Source organism: Arachis stenosperma, chromosome 4 (assembly GCF_014773155.1).
Source record: "Arachis stenosperma cultivar V10309 chromosome 4, arast.V10309.gnm1.PFL2, whole genome shotgun sequence".
Lineage (NCBI taxonomy): Eukaryota > Viridiplantae > Streptophyta > Magnoliopsida > Fabales > Fabaceae > Arachis > Arachis stenosperma.
Genome location: NC_080380.1, coordinates 87,259,417 through 87,280,123, shown reverse-complemented (window position 1 = coordinate 87,280,123; position 20,707 = coordinate 87,259,417). Strand labels below are relative to the sequence as shown.

The 20,707-nt window shown below is 33.9% G+C and overlaps 1 long non-coding RNA gene and 1 other non-coding gene across 2 annotated transcripts; both read left to right on the top strand.

Moving 5' to 3' along the window:
- Positions 1 to 2,532: 2,532 nt before the first annotated feature.
- Positions 2,533 to 2,636, top strand: LOC130978407 (small nucleolar RNA R71). The gene has a single exon (XR_009086053.1). It is a non-coding gene; the product is annotated as a small nucleolar RNA R71 (small nucleolar RNA).
- Positions 2,637 to 14,791: 12,155 nt separating this feature from the next.
- On the top strand, positions 14,792 to 15,951 carry LOC130973351 (uncharacterized). Its single transcript, XR_009084118.1, has 4 exons — positions 14,792 to 14,832; positions 15,399 to 15,494; positions 15,589 to 15,641; positions 15,881 to 15,951. It is a non-coding gene; the product is annotated as an uncharacterized LOC130973351 (long non-coding RNA).
- The last annotated feature ends 4,756 nt before the right edge of the window (positions 15,952 to 20,707 follow it).

Genomic DNA, 20,707 nt, shown 5'->3' with positions numbered 1-20,707 from the left:
GCAATAAATCAAGCAACTGAAAATTTAAATTGCAGGCAGAATAAAAGGATTTTGGGAGCTGGGATTCAAGAAATCAAACAAGAAATTGTAAATGGCAATCAAACAGAGAAGTAAAAGATGTAGTAACTTGCAACCGATCTTAAACAGAAAGCAGAATTGCTTGAAGAAGCAAACAGAAATTAAATTCAACTCAATTGGAAAATCAAAATAAAGATCTCAGGAAATCAAAGAGACTAGAAAACAAGTCTAGATCTCAATTCCTTCCTTGATCAAAGTAGAAAATAATCAGCAGAAGAGAAGTAACTTAAGCAGCAAGTGAAATGTAAATCCAATTCTCAATTATGCAGAAGAACAAAGCATAGATGTTTCAGATGGAGAATGAAAACAGAATTCCTTCCAATCTCCACCCAAGATTCAAAACAGAAATGAAAACTCAAAGAGAGAGCTATCTACTACTCCCTAATGAAGCAAGCCTTTTCCCTTTCTAATCGAGCTCTCTTTTTGAAATGAGAGTGATGCCTTTATATAGGCTTTTTACAAAATGAAAATAAAATGAAATTGAAATTAAAAACAAATTCACAAAAATGAAAATCCTAATCTAGCTTCTCTGTGTGCCTTTGAGTCATGTTGAGTGGGCTTTTGCTTGCTTTGGATTTGAGGGAGAATGGGTCTTAGATGGCCTTGATTCAATTTGGTGAGAAATTGAATTTATATGAAATTGAACTTTTGGCCCATGATTATTTGCTCCCAGGAGGCTGCCCTGCCCTTGTGGAGGGCAGAGCAGGGAAATTGTGCGTGCGGCTCAGTGCGTGCGAGCTTGGTGTGAGCTTGGTGTGTGAGGATGCTGCCCTGCCCTTGTGGAGGGCAGGGCAATGTTGCTTTGGTGCGTCTTGTGCGCGCACCACGTTCCTTGACCGTGCCATGATGCGCTTGTGTGCGCCAAGCCTAAGCCTTTACTTCCTTGAAGGTCTTGTGTTCGAATCTTGGTGAAAGTACTTGAGGAGCAAATTTTTTCCTTGATTTTCCATGAAGAGCACGACATTGCTCTGCTCTCCAAGAGGGTAGGGCAGAAAATTGAGCGCTACTTTGTTTTGGGGTGAGGCTCCAGCTTCGAGCCTTGGTGGAAGCACTTTGGTTTATTTTTGCTTATTTTTTGCCCTTAAAGATGCCTTTCGTTCCTGCCTCAATTGTATGCCAAATATGAATTGCTATATATCGTTGGAAAGCTCTGAATGTCAGCTTTCCAACGCAACTGGAAGCACATCAATCGGACGTCTGTAGCTCAAGTTATAGCCCTTTGAAGTAGGCATGGTCATGCTGTGAGCGGCCAGATTTTAACTTAGCGAAAATTTGCTCCAACCTCACTTTGTTTCATCATGATTCTGCCCTGCCCTTGGCAAGGGCAGGGCAGTGTGCATGCTGGTTGCTTTCTTCTTTGATTTTGTCATGGGCCACGCTTTTAAAAGCGTGGTCTAAGGCTCCAAAGTGTACCCCAACTTCAAAGTGTGTCCCAAAGCTCTTTTTTCTCCTTTTTTTTGTGCTTCTTTGCTTCTTTTTCTTCTTATTTCCTACAAGATTTATAAAATTAAAAGATCAAGAAAATATTTCATTTAAGTATAAAAGCATTCAATATTTAAGCACAAATCATCAATTTATTGTATGAAAAAGCATATAAAAATAGGTATATGATGACTTGTCATCAGACGTCCCATGAGGTCTTCCTTATTGGGATTCACGTCCTCCCTTTCCTCTTTAGATTCGGCCATATTGATAATATCAATGGCCTTGCACTCTCTTTTTGGATTCTCTTCTGTATTGCTTGGGAGAGTACTAGGAGGAGTTTCAGGGATTTTCTTACTCAGCTGACCCACTTGTGCCTCTAAATTTCTAATGGAGGACCTTGTTTCACTCATGAAACTTAAAGTGGCCTTAGATAGATCAGAGACTATGTTTGCTAAGTTAGAGAGATTCTGCTTAGAGTTCTCTATCTGTCGCTGAGAAGATGATGGAAAAGGCTTGCTATTGCTAAGCCTGTTTCTTCCACCATTATTAAAGCCTTGTTGAGGCTTTTGTTGATCCTTCCATGAGAAATTTGGATGATTTCTCCATGAGGAATTATAGGTGTTCCCATAGGGTTCACCCATGTAATTCACCTCTGCCATTACAGGGTTCTCAGGATCATAAGCTTCCTCTTCAGAAGATGCCTCTTTAATACCGTTAGATGCATTTTGCCATCCATTCAGACTCTGAGAAATCATGTTGACTTGCTGAGTCAACATTTTATTCTGAGCCAATATGGCATTCAGAGCATCAATTTCAAGGACTCCCCATTTCTGAGGCATCCTATTACTCATAGGATTCCTCTCAGAGGTGTACATGAATTGGTTATTTGCAACCATGTCAATGAGTTCTTGAGCTTCTGCAGGCGTTTTCTTTAGGTGAATGGATCCACCTACAGAATGGTCCAGTGACATCTTAGAAAGTTCAGATAGACCATCATAGAATATATCTAAAATGGTCCACTCTGAAAGCATGCCAGAAAGATACTTTTTGGTCAACTGCTTGTATCTTTCCCAAGCTTCATAGAGGGATTCACCATCTTTTTGCTTGAAGGTCTGAACATCCACTCTAAGCTTGCTCAGCTTTTGAGGAGGAAAGAACATGGCCAAGAAGGTCGTGACCAGCTTATCCCAAGAGTCCAGGCTATCTTTAGGTTGTGAGTCCAACCATGTTCTAGCCCTGTCTCTTACAGCAAAAGGGAAAAGTATGAGCCTGTAGACTTCAGGATCTACTCCATTAGTCTTAACAGTATCACAGATCTGCAAGAATTCAGTTAAAAACTGATAGGGATCTTCTGATGGAAGTCCATGAAACTTGCAGTTTTGTTGCATTAGAGCAACTAGTTGAGGCTTCAGCTCAAAATTATTTGCTCCAATAGCAGGAATTGAGATGCTTCTTCCATAAAAGTTGGAAGTAGGTGTAGTATAATCACCTAGCATCCTCCTTGCACCTCCACCATTGTTATTGGGTTCGGCCATGTCTTCTTCTTTTTTGAGATTCTCTGTAAGGTTTTCTCTGAATTGTTGTGCTTTAGCTTCTCTTAGCTTCTTCTTCAGGGTCCTTTCAGGTTCAGGATCTGCTTCAACAAGAATGTCCTTGTCTTTGCTCCTGCTCATATGAAAAAAAAGAGAACAGAAAAGGAAGAGGAATCCTCTATGTCACAGTATAGAGATTCCTTTATGTGAGTAGAAGAAAATAAGAATAGAAGAAGGAGGAGAAAAATTCGAACACAAAAGAGAAGAGAGGGTTCGAATTTTTAGATGAAGAGAAGAGTTAGTAAATGAATAAATAAATAGAAGAAGATGAGAGAGAGAATTTCAAAAATTAGGAGAAGAAATAAAATTAAAATTAAAATTTGAAACAATTAGTTAATTAAAAGAATTTTGAAAAAGAGTGAGGAGTTTTCGAAAATTAGAGAGAGGAAAGTAGTTAGGTGGTTTTGAAAAAGATAAGAAACAAACAAAAAATCAATTAGTTTAGTTGAAAAAGATTTGAAAATCAATTTTGGAAAGATAAGAAGTTAGAAAAGATTTTAAAATCAAATTTTTGAAAAAGATATGATTTGAAAAAGATATGATTAAAAAGATATGATTGAAAAAGATTTGATTTTTAAAATTAAAATTGATTACTTGACTAACAAGAAACTAAAAGATATGATTCTAGAATTTAAAGATTGAACCTTTCTTAACAAAAAAGTAACAAACTTCAAATTTTTAAATCAATCACATTAATTGTTAGTAAAGTTTTCGAAAATTTGAAATGAATTTAAGAAAAAGATTTTGAAAAATAATTTTAAAAATATTTTCGAAAATATAAAAGAAAAATGAAAAAGATTTTATTTTCTTTTGAAAAAGTTTGAAAAGATAAGATTTTTAAAACTGAAACCTTGACTTGACTAACTAGAAACAATTTATTTTAAAAAAAATTTTGACTAAGTCAACCCAAAGATTTCAAAATTTATGAGAGAAATAAGGAAAAGATATTTTTTTTTAATTTTTAATTATGAGAGAGAAAAACACAAAAATGACTCACAACATGAAAAATTAAGATAAAAACAAAGAAAACATGCAAGAACACTATGAATGTCAAGATGAACACCAAGAACACTTTGAAGATCAAGATGAACATCAAGACTTATTTTTGAAAATTTTCAAGAAAAGAAAAACATGTAAGACACCAAACTTAGAAATTTTTCATGCTTAGACACTATAAATGCAAAAATGCATATGAAAAACAACAAAAGACACTAAACAAGAAAATATGAAAATCAAATAAGAAGACTTACCAAGAACAACTTGAAGATCATGAAGAACACCATGCATGAGTTTTTTTCGAAAAATGCATAAATTTTGAAAACATGCAATTAACACCAAACTTAAAAATTGACTCAAGACTCAAACAAGAAACACAAAATATTTTTTTGTTTTTTTATGATTTTATTAATTTTTTTTGAATTCTTTCGAAAATTATATTTTTGGAAAAACAAAAATAAAGAAAAAAAATTGAAAGATTTTTGAAAACTTTTTGAAAACTTTTTGAAAAGAAAATTACCTAATTTGAGCAACAAGATGAACCGTCAATTGTCCAAACTCGAACAATCCCCGGCAACGGCGCCAAAAACTTGGTGCACGAAATTGTGATCATCAACAATGGCACCAAAGACTTAGAGCTCTCAAACGTGAATCACACTTTGTCACAACTTCGCACAACTAAACAACAAGTGCACTGGGTCGTCCAAGTAATACCTTACATGAGTAAGGGTCAATCCCACGGAGATTGTTGGTATGAAGCAAGCTATGGTCATCATGTAAATCTCAGTTAGGCGGATTCTAATGGTTATGATGGTTTTCGAATATAAAGATAATAAAGCATAAAATAGAGATAGGGATACTTATGTAAATCATTGGTGGGAATTTCAGATAAGTGTACGGAGATGCTTTGATCCTTCTGAATCTCTGCTTTCCTACTGCTTTCATCCAATCATTCTTATTCCTTTCTATGGTAAGCTGTATGTAGGACATCACCGTTGTCAATGGCTACTTCCCATCCTCTCAGTGAAAATGGTCCAAATGCTCTGTCACAGCACGGCTAATCATCTGTCGGTTCTCGATCATGTTGGAATAGAATCCAGTGATTCTTTTGCGTTTGTCACTACGCCCAACACTCACGAGTTTGAAGCTCGTCACAGTCATCCCATCTCAGATCCTACTTGGAATACCACAGACAAGGTGATGAGCGGATATTTTATACGCTTTTTGGGGGTAATTTCATGTAGATTTTAGCATGTTTTAATTAGTTTTTAGTAGAATATTATTAGTTTTTAGGCAAAAATCATATTTCTGGACTTTACTATGAGTTTGTGTATTTTTCTATGATTTCAGGTATTTTCTGGCTGAAATTGAGGGAGCTGAGCAAAAATCTGAGTTAGGCTGAAAAAGGACTGCTGATGTTGTTAGATCCTGACCTCCCTGCACTCGGAATGGATTTTTTGGAGCTACAGGAGTCCAATTGATGCGCTCTCAATTGGGTTGGAAATTAGACATCCAGGGCTTTCCAGAAATATATAATAGTCCATACTTTTCACGAAGATAGATAATGTAAACTGGCGTTCAACGCCAGTGTCATGTTGCAGTCTGGCGTCCAGCGCCAGAAACAAGTTACAAGTTGGAGTTCAGCGCCCAAAACACGTTACAACCTGGCGTTCAACTCCAGAAATAGCCCAAGCACGAGAGAAGCTTTAGTCTCAGCCCCAGCACACACCAAGTGGGCCCCAGAAGTAGATTTCTGCACCAATTATCTTAGTTTACTTATTCTCTGTAAACCTAGGCTACTAGTTTACTATTTAAACAACTTTTAGAGGATTACTTTGTACCTTATGACATTTTCAGATCTGAACTACATACTCTTTGACGGCATGAGTCTCTAAACTCCATTGTTGGGGTGAGGAGCTCTGCAGCGTCTCGATGAATTAATGCAATTAATTCTGTTTTCCTTTCAAACATGCGTGTTCCTATCTAAGATGTTCATTCACGCTTAATTATGGAGAAGGTGATGATTCGTGACACTCATCACCTTCCTCAATCCATGAACGTGTGCCTGACAACTACCTCCGTTCTACATTAGATTGAATGAGTATCTCTTGGATTCCTTAATCAGAATCTTCGTGGTATAAGCTAGACTGATGGCGGCATTCAAGAGAATCCGGAAAGTCTAAACCTTGTCTGTGGTATTTTGAGTAGGATTCGAGGATTGAATGACTGTGACGAGCTTCAAACTCCTGAAGGCTGGGCGTTAGTGACAGACGCAAAAGAATCACTGGATTCTATTCCAACCTGATTGAGAACCGACAGATGATTAGTCGTGCTGTGACAGAGCATTTGGAGCGTTTTCACTGAGAGGATGGGAAGTAGCCATTGACAACGATGACACCCTACATATAGCTTGCCATGGAAGGAGCCTTGCGTGTGAAAAAAGGATTTCAAGAAAGAGTTGAAATTCAGAGGACAAAGCATCTCCAAAACTCCAACATATTCTCCATAATTAAAGTAACAATTATTTATTTCACGCTCTTTTATTTTTCTAATAATTCCTACTGATAATTTTAATAGATATCATGACTAAGAATAATAAAATAAACATAGATTGCTTCAAACCAATAATCTCCGTGGGATCGACCCTTACTCACGTAAGGTATTACTTGGACGACCCAGTGCACTTGCTGGTTAGTTGTGCGGATTACAAAAGTGTGATTGCAATTTCGTGCACCACAAGGTTTACACTTTCCAAATATTAGGAATGGCTGCCAATAATTTTGCCAATAACTCCCCATTAATTCACAAGAGATACGCGTTCGATCTAAGGTAGAACGGAAGTGGTTGTCAGGCACGCGTTTATGGGTGAGAATGATGATGAGTATCACGGATCATCACATTCATCATGTTGAAGTGCAGCGAATAGCTTAGAATAAGAATAAGTTGAATTGAATAGAAGAATAATAGTAATTGCATTAATACTCGAGGAACAGCAGAGCTCCACACCTTAATCTATGGTGTGTAAAAACTCCACCGTTGAAAATACATAAGTGATGGTCCAGGCATGGCCGAATGGCCAGCCCCCATGAAGGTCTAAAATCGCATACCAAGATCTCTAATACAATAATAAAAAGTTCTATTTATATTAAACTAGTTACTAGGGTTTACAGAAATAAGTCTTAGTGCAGAAATCCACTTCTGGGGCCCATTTTGGTGTGTGCTTGGGCTGAGCTTGAGCTTTACACGTGCAGAGGCTTCTCTTGGGGTTAAATGCCAAGTTGTAACGTGTTTTTGGCGTTTAACTCTGGTTTGTGACGTGTTTCTGGCTTTTTATTCCAGAATGCAGCATGGAGCTGGCGTTGAACGCCAGTTTGCGTCATGTAAACTCGAACAAAGTGTGAACTATTATATATTGCTGGAAAGCCCTGGATGTCTACTTTCCAACGCAGTTGAGAGCACGCCATTTGGAGTTCTGTAGCTCCAGAAAATCCATTTCTAGTGCAGGGAGGTCAGAATCCAACAGCATCAGTAGTCATTTTTCAGCCTGAATCAGATTTTTACTCAGGTCCCTCAATTTCAGCCAGAAAATACCTGAAATCACAGAAAAATATACAAACTCATAGTAAAGTCCAGAAATGTGAATTTTGCATAAAAAACTAATAAAAACATCCCTAAAAGTAGCTAGATCCTACTAAAAACTACCTAAAAATAATGCCAAAAAGCGTATAAATTATCCGCTCATCATTGAGCCTCATAAAAACCTCCCGATGTTGGTCAGAAAGAGTACCCGATAAGAAAATATATGATTAAACAATTTAAGCAATAAATGAAAGTGAAAAAGGCAAAAAATAAAGGGTAAAGAGATAGTTTCTCGATCTTGTTGCTTTGGAAAGATGTTTCTACGTATAATAGCACCGTAAGTTGGTGGCATTCCAGATCTCAGGAGTTTAGTCCCATCTAGTCTTTCGAACCTATAGACTCCTTTTTCGATTATCGTCTTGATTTGGTAGGTACCGTGCTGCGATTGTACCTTAGGCTTATTCTTTGTTTTAGGGCTAGCTCCCGTACGTATGCTATGCTCCTGACCTCATCTACAAGATCTTGCTCTACTTCTTTGTCATTTCCTCTCATAGTTCTGAGTAGGTTGGGGTCTTGGCATGCATCGAGGTCGGCGAGGAAGATGCCTGCCGCGTCTCGAAATCTCTTGCGGAGAGCCAAGCTGGTGTTGTCGCACTCTACCGCGACTTTCCAGTCCCAGTGTATCATTCCAATGGTGCCATTATTGGCCTGGAATTTCATGATTAGGAACATGGTGAAGATGACGGCGGATAGGTCGTTGATCGTCTTTCTTCCAAGGATGTTGTTGTAGGCAGTAGAGTCCTTGAGGACCACGAATTCGTAGAGGATGGTCTTCCTCTAGCTTTTGGTTCCAATGGTTAGTGGTAATACTATGGAACCATCTGGTTTAAGGAAGTTGTCTCCGAGTCTGGTCACTCCATTGCGGTAGGTTTACAGGTTTTCGTTTCGGAGCAATGGGGGGTGTTACCTGCAAAGACACTCCGACGATCAAGTCAGAATGGATCTGAGAGGTATAAAATGTGTGGGAGGAATGACGTACCTGAGGGGGCCTCTGGCTCCTCTTTATATAGCTAGTGGTAGTTATCCCATCTTATCTTATCTGGCTAAGATAAGGAAGATATTCGAATTCAAATGTTGGTTAGAGATTGTAGAGTCGGTTTGGGCTGTCGTCATCTTATCTTATCTAACTAAGATAAGGGAAGTATTTGAATTCGAATGTTGGGTTAAAATATTAGAAGTTATTGATCCGTTTTTGGGCCGTGAGGATGACCCAATCTTCGAATTGCCGAGTTTGATGACCATTCCGAGAAAGGACCCGAAGATTAGGCCCAGAACAAAAATATAATAATAAATATTTTATTTTATTTTAATAGAAAAATTTAACAATCTTTTATTCTCCTCTTACAGCTTCTCGAAAGCCTTAAATAAACTAAAGACCTAGTCGATTTTTTTTTGTGATATCCCTAAAATTAATAAGATAAAAAATTTTCGGATAGTTCTAAATTAGATCAATTGAATTCTGTCTGTTTTGAATGTATTTTAAAATAAAAACAAATAAAATTAATTGTCATTAATTTTCATGAAATATTTATAGGAAAAAAATTTTCACTTATTTCACATTTTATTTAACTTATTGTATGTTGAAAGAAAATTTTCAAACTTGTTAAGCAATACATTTTAATTGGAAGAAATACAAACATTGTTTCAATAGATTAAATATGATAGATCTTTTTTAACATCTTAAATTTTCTCCCTTGTAATGAATTAACATAAACAGTACTTGAGACATTTTGCTTTACTCATAACAATGACAAGATAGTAGAAATGAAAATAAGATAAAAATGGAGAAATTTGGTGAGTTAAATTGTTGAATGCATCAAATGGTTTTTATAGTGAGAGGGGTACAAAAATCAAGTGCGGCAGGAACGGTTAGAAATAAAATTGGAGAAAATTCACCTGATTATCACATAAATCGGGGAGATCCACCCTATGTTTTTTTTAATTATAAAAAATTTACCTGATTCTTCTCCTACAGATAATGTTTGTTTAATTTGATTTGGGAAATATTAAGTTGTTTTAATTTATTTAAGCAAAACAAAAATATCATTTGCAAATTATGCTAGTTACACGTTAATAGGACTGTTAAAATGTACTGAGTTCATCAAATTAGTCCATTTAACTATTTAAATAATGGATATTTAATTTTAAAAGCAGACCTATAAAAATGAGATATTTAAAAATCTCAACTAGTGAGTAGGTTAGGATTGAGTTTATATAAAAATTCTAATTCACGAGTAGAATTAGAATTGGCTCCAAATCCTACTCTAATCTACTCATAGTCACTCCTAACTCGTTTAGCCTGTTTAATTTTTTTAAGTGATTTTAACAACTTTTTCAACAATTTAATTTCAAATATATTAAATACTAACAAAAATATCTCAACTTTTCATCCAATAAACTATTAAAAAGATAAAAAAATTTAGCCTAAAGTTAATATTTTAATTCAAAATTAATTTTTTTTTTTTAGTTAAAAATGACCTATTTAGATAAAAAAAATAAAAAATAAACATAATAGGTCATTTTAGTCTCAAACTTTTACTTTAAAAGTCTATATATATTTGAAAAAAAATTCTTTTCTATAAAATGTCTAAATGACATTCCACTCATTTTTATTTATAAAATATATATTTTTCTCCCTTACAAAAATTAAATAACATACATTTTAATCAATTCAATTAAAATACTCTTTAATAATTATTTTTATATATAAATTAGTGATAATTATTTTATTATTTTAAAAAAAAGAAATAATAGTATAAAATATATACTTATATAGAGGGGAGTATTTTCCTCTACTGCATGATATGTAAATGATATTTTTCTCCTCTTTATTTTTAAAATGTACACTTGTAATAATTAAATAACATACACTTTAGTCCATTTGACTAAAATACTCTTTAATAATTATTACAATTATATATATATATATATATATATATATATATATATATATATTTATTATTACTATAATAAATTTAATTTATTTTAATATTTTAACTTGTTACAAAATATTTAATAGAGTAAAATATCGTTTTTGTTCTTAACGTTTGGGGTAAGCTCTAAAGTTGTTCTTAACGTTTCAATCATCCTATTTAAATCCCTAACATTTCAAAACTGACTCAATGTTGTCCTGCCATTAGGGATCCATTAACAGAATTTACGGCAGGACAAAATTGAGACGATTTTGAAACGTTAGGGACTTAAATAGGACGAAAACGTTGGAGACAAAAATGATACATAGAAATAAATTTTAATTTTATCCTTAAATAATATCAATTTTTTACTATACGTAGTATTCAATTATTTTTTAATCACATCTAAATAAATTATACTTAATCATATTACTTTCATTTTAAATAAATTAAATTTTTTTTATAATTTTACTCTTAAAAATTTTTAGTTATCATAAAATGTTTGTAGAATGGCTAGTATATAAACTTACAAATATATATATATATAATATAAATTATACCTTTTGTCTCTAATATATGAAAATTCTTTAAAATTATAAAAAAATAAATTTATTTAAAATAAAAGTAATGTAATTAAGTATAATTTATTTAGATGTAATTAAAAAATAATTAAATACTATGTACAGTAAAAAATTAATATTATTGAAAGATAAAATTAAATTAAAATTTATTTTTATGTATCGTTTTTGTCCCAAATATTTTTGTCCTATTTAAGTCCCTAACGTTTCAAAATCGTCATAATTTTGTCCCATCATCAATTCTGTTAACGGATCCCTAACGGCAAGACAACATTGAGTCAATTTTGAAACGTAGGGACTTAAATAGGACGATTAAAACGTTAGGAACAACTTTAGAACTTACCCCAAACGTTGAGGAGAAAAACGGTACTTTACTCATATTTAATTTAAAATTTTTTATATATTTCATGTTTAATGATAAAATTTTAAAAAGAAATAAAACTTATTACTTTAACAATAAATATTTATTATTATTATTATTATTATTATTATTATTATTATTATTATTATTATTATTATTATTACATAATATAAAATATTTTAACCTTTTATAAAAACATTTAATCTAAATTTTTTATGTAGTTCATGATTAATGATAAAAAATTAAAAATAAATAAAATATATTATAGGAATAAATTTATTTTATATTATTATTTTTACTACTATAATAATATTAATAATATAAATATATATTACTATTAATGTAATAAGTTTTAATTATTTTTAATATTTTTTATTGCTCAATATAAAAAATTTTGAATTAAATATTTTTATAACAAGTTAAAATATTAAAAATAGAAAATATTACACTAATAACAAGTATATATTTTATAGTATTATTTCTTTTTCTAGAACAAAATAATTATCACTAATTTATATATAAAAATAATTATTAAAAAGTATTTTAATTAAATAAATTAAAACATATGTTATTTGACTCTTACACGAAAAAAATATATATTTTATAAATAGAATAGAAAAAAATATCACTTTTTCATATATTAAATATATACACTACTAGAAAATTAGTTATTACAGACAGATATTTCTGACGGATTTTATTCCACGGAAATACAGATAGAATTTGCGAGAAAGTTTTTGTCGAAAATAAAAAAAATGAATTAGCATAAATTACAGACGAAAAAGAGAATTCGTCGATAATTCTGTCGGAAAAATTAATTTTTTTTTGTGGGAAATGGTTATCGACAGAAAATCTGTCTGTAATTAAATGGACAAAAATACTACATTTTATTAAATTATTACAAACAAAAAATCTGTCTGTAATATAAAATATTCCGTTGAAAAATTTTAATTTAAACCTAACTTCACCCCCACCCTATCGAGCTCCTTTCACACACACAAAAAATCCCAAATCAAATGACTTGTTCCTCTCTCTTTCAATGAGCTTCTCCGTCGCACGAGCTTCTTCTTCTCCTTTCCTCACTCACAGCTCCACCGTCGGCCACCCTAACCACCGCAGCTACCTTCTCATTCTTCTCCTCTCATTTAAACACTGAACCAGTAGAACACAGCCCCTGTCTCTCTTGTTCTTTCTCGTTCACAGAACAAATCAAGCTAAAGTTCATGTTCTCTTCATCTTAGGTGAGCTACAGCACACCGGCGTCACCTGTAGCAGCATCTGTCCCCACCGCCGCCGCGCCTCTCTTTCTCTCCATTTATCCCCACTCAGTTTTGGCTCCCACATTTTCTCAGCGCCATAGCCATCATATCCTCCAGTCAATGCTTCCAGGTTTTGGTTTCTAAATTCTTTTAATTTCTGTTAAGTTCAATTAATTTTGTTTAGTTAGTTTGATTTTAGTAATTAGTTTAGTTAGATTTATTTTATGATGAGTGAATTTTTAGGTTTTGATTAGATTAGATTTAATTAGATTTTTTTTCTGATTTTAATAATTAGTTTAATTTAAAATTTGTTGTTAAAATTTTTTTTCTCATGGTTTTTTAATTTTTGGTATTTCCTTTCACTGCACTATCTTTTTTCTTTTGCTGCTGCCTCTTGCTATAGTGTGATAGTGATCCTTCTAAGAGAATACGATTATAAATTATGCTTTACAAGGGTTGAACTTAGTAATATGCTTAGAGCTCTATTAGCTGCAATTCTTTTATTTCATATGTCTTACTAATGAATCACCTGCAATTTTTCTATTGGTGATAAAGCCATTAAAAGAAAGGCAAATTTTGTTACTGATGATAAAGCTAACCAAGGCAAGCTTGTCTCTACTTAAATCCTCCTGCATATATACGATAGAATAATATTTGGTTTGATTACACTTTACTCAATTTTCAAATAAGTCCATATAGTTAAAAAATTTGTAATCGTGTTTCAAACTAAATAATATTTTCTAATATTTCAAATAACATTATTTTTATATCTGTTTCTATTTTAGGGTCCAGGTGTACCATTTTAAAAATTGTAAAATCCAGTTTTAATAATAATAAAATCCAACATTTTTCATATTTTTTACGTTTTAAACCTTAGCCACCATATTATTTGTTGTTACTTATTTCCCACTTAGCCATTCTCCCTGTTCTCAATTGGTATAATTTCAATTTCATTATATTATTATTGTAGTTGCAGGAGGCATAGAAAGATGGGAAGGGCTCTTGTTGTGACAAGGTGGGACTCAAGAAAGGCTGCTGGACAAAAGAGGAGGATCAAATCTTAACCAACTACATTCAAGCCAATGGAGAAGGTTCTTAGAGGGCTTTGCCTAAGAATGCTAGTATGCATGCTTCCATCTCCATTATTCTTTTCATTTGTTTCATCATCAGGCTCTTATTCTTTTTCTTCTTCTTCATGAGGGTCGCAGATTGAGATGGATTAACTATTTGAGAGCTAATCTTAAAAGAGGAAACATCTCTATTGAAGAGGAAGTCGTCATCACTAAGTTGCATGCTTCTTTTGGCAACAGGTTAGTGCTATTTACTACTACTCTATATGTGTCTCAATGCCATTATGTATGTCCATAAGAAGAAAGAACAAAACTTGAAGCTATACACATGGACAAAGATAAAAGTTTCGTATTGTTACCATCCATCTTTTGGTTACAGTTTTGGCAAACACCACACAAAAGATCAAGTATTTTCCGCATAATTATTTGAAGCTAGTAAATTACTTTTCCAATTTTTGTATTAAAAGAAATGTATACTAAAATGTGATTGTGTATTCAGGTTTGTATTTGGATATACTTTTGGATAGATGACAACACTTGTGATATTCATTGGAAAGATATTTATTGCAGGTTAGCTTTTTGTATGAATGGTTGGTTGGTTTATGCATATACATTTTTTAAAGTGAGATTTTTCTTTTCCTCAATTGTGTCATTTATTGATGCATTAGGCTTCTTGCTATATGGAGGAAGGTAAAGTTTCTGCATTGTCTTATTTAAATACTTGTCTCATTTGAATACTTGTAATTATTTCTTAAATCACAACAAATTAAGGCTTGAGCCTTAATTTGTGATATATAAATTACTCATTTAATAAGTGAATCTCAGAAGAATTTTTTCATATCAATTTAGTTGTGACATTATATTGCAGTTTGGATCTATCACAGCTATTTGTTTCACCTATTTTCTGATAAGGTGTGTTATGGTAAGTGATAACCATTATTTTAATATACATGGACCATATAGAATAATGCAGTATATATAGTATACTTGTTTAGTAGTTCATAACCTTAATCAATTCTTTGTAAGTACAAGTTTTTTTCCTTAGTGGATATTATATAGACACATCCCTTGTAAGGTTTATTTATCTTTCAGTACTGATATTAGATTGGCAAACTTTAAGATGTCTCCTTTATGCTTATCTTCCTAATAATTAGAACCTTAATGGTTGAAAGCAATCATATGTCTAGTTTGCATCTTCAACACCTCTTTTTGGCCTATCTGAATAGTGGATACTATAATTAGAATTTATGACGCATTAGAACAAAATGAATGAGGAGAAATGGGATTTGTGTTTTGATCTATTGTGAAGGTAAAGTAACTTGGCGGATATTTTTATTCTTAGATCAAATTTTCATTATTTGCATTTTAATTATAAGTGATTTTGTTTGTATAAGCTTGCTTTAATGCTGATACTACTATCTCTTTTGTAAATGACATTTTAGAAAGTGTTTTTTAAATTGATGTTGCAATTGTTTGTGATTGTTGCAGCTATGAGAAGCACTGGCCAATTAACACAAGAAGAAGAGTACCCTGTATAGGTTAGGTGTCAATCTTAGATGGGCCTCAAAAGTTCTAATAGCACAAGTGAGCTATGGAGAATTATTTTTTTGTTTCAATTTGGTGTCTATGGATTGCAACAAGTAGCAAGATATTTAGAGACAAAATAATACTTTTACAGAGGAAGAAGATGTAAATGTAGATGATGTAGCTGCTGCTTTTGATGATTCTAAGGTACTACTTTATTTGATGATTTTGAAACTTTCTTTTATTGTTTACAGTTAGTTAAGCATGACTCTGAAGGACAATGCAATTCTAAGTGCAAGACAATCGAGCAAGTGTGTCAGGAAGTATAGAACTTTGTGTGATTTTCGCTCGGTGCATTTGATTGTCGCAAATGGATTGCACACCATGGTTTCTTTTGGTTCTAAAATGGAAAATTATATTATGAATTATTGTTTTCAAATTTTCAGGTTATAGGGTATTTGGATACAGATGTTGCTGAATATTTATATAATTCAAAGCTTGATGCCGATTCGTTGTACAAATATCTCTGCAAAGACCCTACTAAAGCATGCAGCACCAAGCCACCCCCTGTCCCTAAGGTAGTGACAATCTAAATTGTTGTTTACTTACTGCTTTTGAGTAAATTTGAATTAGAATGGACATTAGTTACTAACTTACTTTAAATATTGCTCGTTACTACAAGAAGACCAAGAAACTCCCACCTGTGTGGAAGTAGTAAGTGCCTTTGAACACTATTAATTGTTTGATTTCCCTAATTGCTTAATTCGTGATTACTCTTTGAGGATAGTATTCATCAATTGGCTTAGTGTGCTAGAACTTTGTATATAGTAGATGGCAGTTTAACTTGGATTATGATATAGGTTAACTATACGCTATTTATTGGATAGCAACTGGTTTCTCTGTCAACGCACTATTATATCTTTTCTATGCACACATAGTCAGCCAATATAATCAACATTTATAAATAATATAATCAAACCCAATTCACACTTATAACTAAATTTCTTAAAGATTATGTAATCAAACTAGATTTTCATTATAATAAAAGGAAAGATGTTATTAAAATTCATAGTTTTAAAAGAAGATTGAAATTGCTTCACTATTTGTTCTATCATGAGCACGTTAACTATATAGGTACCTTCATGGAAACAAGTTTACTGGTCCAATACCTACAGAACTTGGCAACATGTCGAAATTGAGCTACCTGTGAGTCTATTTCTGATTGTATAATCTTGGTCCTCTTTTCACTACATGTAATTATTTAAAACTAATTTGTTATTGTAGGCAATTAAATGACATTCAACTTGTGGTTAGAATTCCTAGTGAGATTGAAAAACTTGAACACCTTTTTGAATTGTGAATATGATTCATTCTTATTTCAACAGAAAAAAAGAATCACTTCTTTGTGTATCAGTTGTATTAAGTTTCTCCTGTTTCTTATGTTCAAGAATATTGCCAACAACCATCTTGTAGGGTCTATTCTGCATAATATAAGCTCTTGTACTATATTGAATCAGTTGTAAGATTTCTGCATGCTGCCAATGAGCTGCGGAACATTGAAAAATAGAATCTTCTTTTGTTTTCGATGTAGTATAGTTGAACAATACACTGAGTTTATATTTTGAATCATAGTTGATGTATCAATACACTTTGTTGATGTATGGTTACTTATTATTATAGTTGATGTATCAATATACTTTGTTTATGTTTTGAATTATATTGACTTGCTTGTTTATAGTACTTTTCTTTTAATTTGATAATACGATGAACTTGTTTAAATTTATATTTATTTTTTATGAAAACGAGTTTATTTTGTAATAAAAAAATCTAAAAAAAAATCTATTTTATCTTACTAACAGATTTACAGATAGATTTTCTGTCTGTATTCAGAGTTTAGGATGGTATTCCAAGGCTCAAATTACCGACAGAAAATCGGCCAAATGTAACACCCTACCATACAGAGTCTTATGCTTAAGTCATAATTCAGAGATGGCAAGGTATTACGACCTCTAAAATAAAAATTTAGTACGTATAGTAGTATGAATGATTGATTATAACTAGGAGCCTTTGTAGAAAAAGGGGTAAACAAAAACCGCAACTTAAAAGCGCAACACTCCGATCGATAACGTAACGAACAAGGATAAACCAACGCGAGATTATATATATACAAAGGAGTGTCAAAAACATGAATATCAAGACTCAAGATCCGGCTGCGAAGATAACCGGTCCGAGCATAGCAATATATACATATGATAGAATAATGAAAACCCCAAAGGAAACCCAAAGGGACACAAATACATAAAACCTATTCTCCAAAATCTCCCATAAGAGGAGTCGTCACAGTCTGTATTATTTAATGGAGATAAAAGTATCTAAGCAAAACATATAAACTAAACAGAGTCCCCAAGAACAAGGAATCTTCGCAAATCTAGAAGTCTCCAGCATGCCTCAGCGGGAAACCTCACGTCCTGCATCTGAAAACCACAAAATCCGCATGGGTGAGAATCAGAGGTCCCCAGCATGGTAACAGCTTCCACATATATAATACATAATAATAGAGGAAAGCCAAAGGCAATCCTAGAACTTCCTCCAGATAATATCAAAGCTTATAAATAGGCTAAACCATATAAGGGCATCTGACTAAAGATTCTTCAATCTAACTAATACTTCCCTTTCCAATTCCTTCAAACCTCCCAACCACCAGCAGGAGTATATTATAGCAAACACAGTTATATCAGGCAAAGAATATACAAATAGGAGCAGTTAAGACATTTAGACAATTAGCAAGTTATATGCAGTCAAATAGGCAATCTCAAACAATTCACATAGCATGCATATGATGAATGCCTGTCCCTAGTGGCCGATGATATCATCCTGTCGGTTATAGAGCCAACCCGACAAGTCCTGGTCGCTAACCATTGGACTGTCCCTCTGTCGCGCATCCCCAACTCGAGTTTTACTCGTTATAAACTTGATCATAAACATGATCCATATCCATCACCCTCACTGGTGAATATTTCAGGGGCGAGCTCATCCGATTCTTTCACAGTGCCCGGCCACACTTACGACATAGGGTCACCAGAGTATCAGGTCTCAACCTGGAGCACGTGGTGGCTAGCCACTGCTACTACCCAGGGAAACTCGTATCTCTGATAGTGGAAGTGCAATTCACAATTATCAATAATTCAGCATCAACATGCATGAATTCTCATCCATGGATCAACATCCATATCAGCCATTCCGGCTCACGGTTCAATCCAGAACCAGCCAATATTCATAGCATACACAGCTATTCCGGCTCACGGTTAAATCCATAACCAGCCATTTCATTAACAATTACAGCCTTTCGGCCCATGGCATAACAAGCACTTCCACCACCATCCTTCGCATCTCACATAATCATCTTGATCCTCATTGATCATACATTTTTCCCTTGCTTCACTCGCAAGTTACCTCATTCACTAGCCCCTTTTCAATAGCTAGGCATGTCATAATGATTTAAGACATAAATGGTGAGATCGGAGGCTTAGAAGTATGAGATTTGGCTTTTAAAACTCAAAAATCAACTTTGGGATGAACACAGGGCCGCGCGTACGCGCACTCCACGCGCACGCGTGGATGGCCTCAAAAACTCATCGACGCGCAAGCGTCATGCACGCTAACGCGTGGATTAAAAATTTGCCAATCGCCGCGCACGCGCCAACCACGCGTACGCGCGGGTGTTCTCGTGCCCCAGGCACAACACTGGCACAGTTCTGGCATAACTCTCTGGAAAATGGCTGGGCATTGGGTGCAGCACAATCGGCGCGCCCGCGCACATCACGCGCACGCGTGGATGGCGCTTTCTGGAAGATCGGCGCGTACGCGCCAGGTGCGCCCACGCGCAAGGGGTCATTCTGCTAAAAATTTTCTAAGTTAAAAGCTGCAGAATTCACAGATTTACGCCCCAATCTTCCAACGGACATAACTTCCTCATTTTAAACCGTTTTTCACCCGTTCTTCGAACGACATGGACATCCCGGATCCAATTTCATTTTTAAACAGATTTGGTACAAAACGGAGATCTGTAGTCCAAGTTAAGTCCCGCCAAAGTGTGCCCAAAAACCATATTTTCATACAAAACCACAATATGCCATTTTCAAAACAAGCCATTTTCAACTCTTTTCAAAATCAATCAAAATATGCCATTTTCATCCCTTTTCTTTGAAATAAATCAAAATGTATCAAATTCAATATCAAGCCTCCTCAACTCACACATTGACACATTACCACAATTTACCAAAATCACTATCTCATCATTTTAGCCCACTTCACCCAAGTGGCTCAAACTCAAACATATTGACATATCATACACTATTCCTCATGCCAATTCTCAACAACATCAATTCCAATAAACCATCATTGTACATAATCAATATCATACTCACCATCAACATGGTTCAACCCACAATTCAACCATAAACAATCATCAAGCATATATCACTACATGCATATTTCTCATACATCATACCACCAAGGCATCAATAATCATCATCACATATATGACCACATCATATATCTCAATCATTCAACAACATCCACAATTCAATGCCTATCTTAGGGCCTCTAGCCTAAGTATTTCCTACCACATTACATATTAGATACGGGAAACCGAAACCATACCTTAGCCGATTCTCCCAAGCTCCCCCGGAGCACTTCCAAACCACTTATCCACAAGCTCTCAAGGCCTCAACACCTCCAAGAACAGGTTTTTCACCACCAAACCCTTTCCAAGCTTTTCAAAGTCACCAATCAAGCTCTAATATCCACACATACACAACCTAAGCCACAACCATCATACCCATACACAACATCTCAAAACCCAAGCATCATAAAATCACAAATTACACTAGGGTTGAGAGTCTTACCACACCCAAGGTCCAAGGAGACAAGATTAACCTTCTCCTTCAAGAGAGTTGGGTCCTATAACATCAAGGAACCCAAAATCTCAACATTTTACCCATGAAACTCGAAATTAAGGGCTGGGATTTCGAACAGAAACACGTGGCTTACTGACAAACCCCAATTTGACGGTTTGTCTTGTATTGATTTTAGGGGATTCTATAACCTTTTACCCACATTTATTCAATGAAATAGCATGGTTTTGTATATTCTCCTTTAATTGTGCTTAAGAGTGAAAACATGCTTTTTAGGTCTTAAAATAGATAAATACAATTCACCTTGATTCCATTAGATGCCTTGATATGTTTGTTAAGTGATTTCAGATTTAGGAG